The sequence below is a fragment of the Neovison vison genome, chromosome 13, assembly GCF_020171115.1.
Source record: "Neovison vison isolate M4711 chromosome 13, ASM_NN_V1, whole genome shotgun sequence".
Classification (NCBI taxonomy): domain Eukaryota; kingdom Metazoa; phylum Chordata; class Mammalia; order Carnivora; family Mustelidae; genus Neogale; species Neogale vison.
Genome location: NC_058103.1, coordinates 42,363,247 through 42,368,956, shown reverse-complemented (window position 1 = coordinate 42,368,956; position 5,710 = coordinate 42,363,247).

The window sequence follows — 5,710 nt, the reverse complement described above, 5'->3', positions numbered from 1 at the left end:
CTGATGATCTGGAGGTACCTGGGAAGAAAGAGTTCACACGGTTTGAGGACTTCCCAGAGGAAAAACTGGAAACAAATTTAAGAAAAAAAAAAATTTTTTTTTTTTTTTTAAGTGAGAGAGAACAAACAAGGATGAGGGACAAGGGAGAAGGATAAGCAGAGTTCCCACTGAGCAGGGAGACCAATCTCAGGACCCTGGGATCATGACCTGAGCCAAAAGCAGAGAGGCTTCACCGACTGAGCCACCCAGGTGCCCCCAAACCGGAAACAGATTTTAAATGCCTCAGCAGTAAAATACATGGCAGCAGGAGTCACAGTCCTGATATCAGGGACATTCATTGAGCTCAATTGTAATTTTATAAGAGGGGCTCTTAAAAAGAAAATTCTATACTGACAAGGTCTGTGTCCCTAAGATAAAGGGTCCTTTTAGATAAATCTGTCAACCAAAAACGAACTTTACAAAATGGTGTTTGGGTGGATACATCTGCTCTGAATTAGAACTGCTAATGCAGTCAAACAGTTAACCTCAAGGGAAGGAAACGGTTCTGTCACAGTTGCTTTTTCCCTTTTCCTCCTAAGATTGACTGTTAAATTCTTAACCCATGAAACTGCCCATGGTGTTTCCTATGAAGTCCACGCTACATTTTTCCATTGGATTGGTCAGAAAAATCCAATTTGTTTGTGTCTCCTCAATCACCTCTGGCCTCTATCCACTCCCAGAGGAAAATCCAGCCTTCAGGATCCTCCATAGGCCAAGCCCCTCCTGATTCCGATTAGTCTTCTATGCATCCCCGCCCAGGGTGGGTCGGCTTCATGGGCCTTTGGACCATGCAGTCACCCAGGGCTCAGAAGGACCTCACATACCTCCCCCATACTGTGTATAGTTGCCATGTGGAGGTTCTTTTATCTTTCTTTTTTAAAATTTAATTCAATCAGCCAACCTATTTAGTACCTCATTAGTGTTTGATGTAGTGTTCGATGATTCATTAGTTGCATATAATACCCAGTGCTCCTCGCATCACATGCCCTCCTTAATGCCCAACACCCAGTTACCCTATCCCCCACCACCTCCTTTAATGCAACCCTCAGTTTGTTTCCTAGAGTCAAAAGTGTCTAATGGTTTGTCTCCCTCTCCGATTTCTTCCTATTCAATTTTCCCTCTCTTCCCCTATGATCCTCTGAGCTATTTCTTATATTCCACATATGAGTGAAACCATAAGATAATTGTCTTTCTCTGATTGACTTATTTCACTTAGCATAGTACCCCCCAGTTCCATCCATGTTGATGCAAATGGTGGGTGTTCATCCTCTCTTGATGGCTGAGTAATATTCCACAGTATATATGAACCACATTTTCTGTATCCGCTCATCTGTTGAAGGACATCTTGTCTCCTTCCACAGTTTGGCTGTTGTCGACATTGCTGCTAGGAACATTGGGGTGCATGTGGCCCTTCTTTCACTACATCTATATTTTGGGGGCTAATACCCAGTAGTGCAATTGCTGGATCATAGGGTAGCTCTATTTTTAACTTCTTGAGGAACCTCCATACTGTTTTCCAGAGTGGCTTGCATTCCCACCAACAGTGTAGAAGTGTTCCCCCTTCTCCATAGCCTTTCCAACATTTGTTGTTCCCTGTCTTATTAATTTTAGCCATTCTAACTGGTGCTTTCTCATTGTGGTTTTGATTGGTATTTCCCTGATGACAAGTTATGTGGAGCATTTTTTTCCTATGTCTGTTGGCCATTTGTATGTCTTCTTTGGAGAAGTGTTTGTTCATGTCTTCTGCCCATTACTTGGTCAGATTATTTGTTTTTTGGGTGTTGAATTTGATAAGTTCTTTACTGATTTTGGAATCAGCCCTTTATCTGATATGTCATTTGCAAGTATCTTCTCCCATTCCATAAGTTGCCTTTTAGTTTTGTTGACTGTTTCCTTTGCTGTGCAGAAGTTTTTTATCTTGATGAAGTTCTAAAAGTTCAGTTTCGCTTTGGTTTCCCTGACTTTAGAGACGTGTCTTGCAAGAAGTTGCCACGGCCGAGGTCAAAGAGGTTACTGGCTGTGTTCTTCTTTAGGATTTTAATGGGTTCCTGTCTCACATTTAGGTATTTCATCCATTTTGATTTTATCTTTTTGTATGGTGTAAGAGAATGGTCCAGTTTCATTCTTCTGCACATGGCTGTCTGATTTTCCCAGCACCATTTATTGAAGAGACAGTCTTTTTTCAATTGGATATTCTTTCCTGCTTTGTTAGAGATTAGTTGACCATAATGTTGAAGATCCCTTTCTGGAGTCTCTATTTTTTTTTAAAGATTTTATTTTTTGATTTGACAGAGAGTAAGAGATCACAAATAGGCAGAGAGGCAGGCAGAGGGGGAGACTGAAGCAGGCTCCCCGCTGAGCAGAGAGCCCGATGAAGGGGCTTGATCCCAGGACCCTGAGATCATGACCTGAGCTGAAGGCAGAGGCTCAACCCACTGAGCCACCCAGGAGCCCCGGAGTCTCTATTTTGTTCCATTGATCTATGTGTCTGTTTTTAGGCCAGTACCTGGACATGCTGTCCTGATGATTACAGCTTTGCAATACAGCTTGAAATCAGGCATTGTGATGCCCCCTATTTTGGCTTTCCTTTTCAACATTCCCCTGGTTATTCAGGGTCTTTTCTGGTTCCATACAAATTTTAGGATTGCTTATTGCAGCTTTGTGAAAAATGTTGATGGTATTTTGATAGGGATTGCATCGAATGTGTAGATTTCTTTTATCTTTTAACTTGTTTTTTTGTAAGTAACTTCCAATGGGATAATGGAGCACATGCAGGGGGCTTGGGCTCAGAGCCTCAGCTCAGGTGTGGTCTTGCCTCCAGTTGCTTCCCTACCTCCTGGGGTGGGTTTTCAGCCACCATTCCCATGTCTTAGCAATCCTACAGGGACCTGGGTATAGGTGGGGGAGTTTGGGGATCTCAGAGTGAGACCCCCAGTGTCTGTGGGGGCTTGCTATCACCCAGCAAGTATCTCTGTGTCCAAGGGAACAGATGTTAAATAGCAAATAAAAAATACCATGGTTAAGAGGAGAGAGAGAGACAGAGAAGGAGAAAGAGAAAGAGAGAGAGCATAAGAAAGGAAAAAGCCATTTTCAGCTTTTTGAAAAAGCGGCTCTGCATTGTCACTTTGCACGGGGCCTCCTAATGACACAGCTGGCCTTGCTCAGACCTGAGCACTCCATTCCAACTAGGCTAGTTCTGGCTATGTTCTGACACCTTCCTCTCACTACTGACAACTCTTAAGTCTTTAACTGGGTTGTGCCTCCACCTGGAACATTCTGAATCTACCCAAATCTTTAAACACTATGATCAAATCCTGATTGGTTCATGCAGTCTTTGCTGTTAAACCACATGCACCTATACTTTGAACGTTTACTGTCTGAGCTCATTTGACGATAGTCTTCACTCACTGCCCCAATGCTTCACTTTCTCCTATGTGAATCCTTTTACTCCCTCCACCTGCAGAGGCTGCTTGGCTTTGTCCTCTCTCTCTCTCTCTCTCAGTAAACTTTTGATTTTGAGATAATTTTACATTTTCAAAAAAATTGAAAAGATAGTTCAGGGAGTTCGCATATGCTCTTTAGCTAGTTTCCTCTAATGGTAACATCTTGCATCCACCTCTCTCGTGCATTTGTCAAAATTAAGAGATTAATATTGGCAATTACTCTTTATCACACTCCAAACCTCATTTGGATTTCCCTAGCTTTGTCACTAATGGCCTTTTCCTGTTCTGGGACCCCACTCGGGACACCACATTACATTCAGCCATTGTGTCTCCTTAGCTGCCTATGTTTGTTCACAGAGTACATTTACTTTCCCTTGAAAGTTAAGAGTTTCTCTATTTCCATGGATATAAGGGGAGGAACAGAGGCCATCCTCCTCACTGGTCATGAAGGTTCTTTCTTGGTGTGGTGCTTGTGAGATGGTAGAAACCAGCAAATGAAGAGCAAAATCTTGAAATAGCAATGGCATCTTGGTTTTAGTTTGATTTGAATAATCATGTCACGTACTATGTGAGTCATCACTTGAAGTATTCAAATCAGAACCTCAAGAAGCAGGGACATTCAGAAAAAGAAAGCCTGAGTTCCTGAACCATGATCTCCAACAAGCACCTAGCAAACAGCGGAGTAACTTGGCTGTGAGTGCCAGTTCTGCTGTCTGGTCCTCCCTATCTATGACAAAGGGTATCTTGTTTCTTTTTTTCTCAGTCTTGGGAAAAGAAAAAGAGGTTCATAAAAATAGTTAGCCATACCATCTATTATTAAATGTCTTAAAGTTGGCCTTATTGAGATGTATTATCTAATCTTGGATTCAAAAGAATAAAAAATGTATGGCTACTCAAATAAGCAACAGAAGAATTACATATTGATTATTATGCTCAAATTAATGTTATGTTAATACTGTTGCCATAAAAGTGTCAAAAATAGGGGCGCCTGGGTGGCTCAGTGGGTTAAGCCTCTGCCTTCGGCTCAGGTCACGATCTCAGGGTCCTGGGGTCGAGCCCCACATCAGGCTCTCTGCTCAGGGACCCTATTTCCCCCTCTCCCTCTGCTTGTCTCTCTGCCTACTTGTGATATCTCTCTCTGTGTCAAATAAATAAATAAAATCTTTTTTAAAAAGTGTCAAAAATACATAAGCTTCTTATTTTACGTATCCAAGATGTTTACTGTGCTCACAACTGTGTTTCGCAACTGTTTCTAATTAAATATTTCTAATTCAACGAGAAGAATGTCTAAAGCTCAGTGAACGTTCATTTATTTATGCTCTTCAAGAGGGGCTAACGTTCAGATACTTCAAGAGTCATTTTTAATTTATCTTTCAAGTATTTTTCATAATTTATTTTACACGAGTTGTGCCTCCTCCTGTTCTCTTATGTGAATATCAGGTTTCATTTTGTGATCATTTAACAATTATATTGGAAAGGAGAAAATCCAAAAATAGAGTGGGAAGTTAGTTGAGCAAGAATTGAGATAAAATATGGGCCATAGTTACTAAGAAGTTGGTAAATCACGTGCAGCTGGGAGTGTTGGATTTGTAAGCCAAAGAGTGATTTCTCTTGTTTCCTCATTTTCACTGGCTTCTGTACCACCTGGTCCATATGCAGTAAGGCTCAGCACCCATTTCCTGCAGCCATTTGCCTCACACTGGTTGATTTATGGAAGAGATCTGAGAGTAGGCGAGCCACTGGAGACATTTAAAATCATTGTCCTAAAAAGGCAATCTTTAAACTTCAGAGCCAAGCCCAGAGGCCATATTCAGAGCTTGGGCCATGAAATAGTCATCTCCAATCCTGGAAAACAAAAACAGTGTTCCATGCTACATGGTCTTGTACCCTTCAATTACTATAAAGCCACCTCTGACAAAAATAATATTCAGAACGTCACCTGGGATGCAGTCAAGGATCATAAATAAATCATGTCTATTTTCTATTTTCTATGCCACAGTGAGTGCCTGGGCATTGCAAATTCAGTTAGTGAACAGTGTTCAGACTTTAATAGGTATTGAGAGTAAACTGAATTAGAAGTGATAGGTTGGAAGCCTCTCATTAGTCACACCAGATCATCTCCCCACCCCTTGTAAAGACAACTATTCACCTGAGCCAGCCCTAGGAGTGGGGCCATCTTGGTGCCATTCTTCATATTTTCCAGGCACAAGAATATAATTTCTTCATTT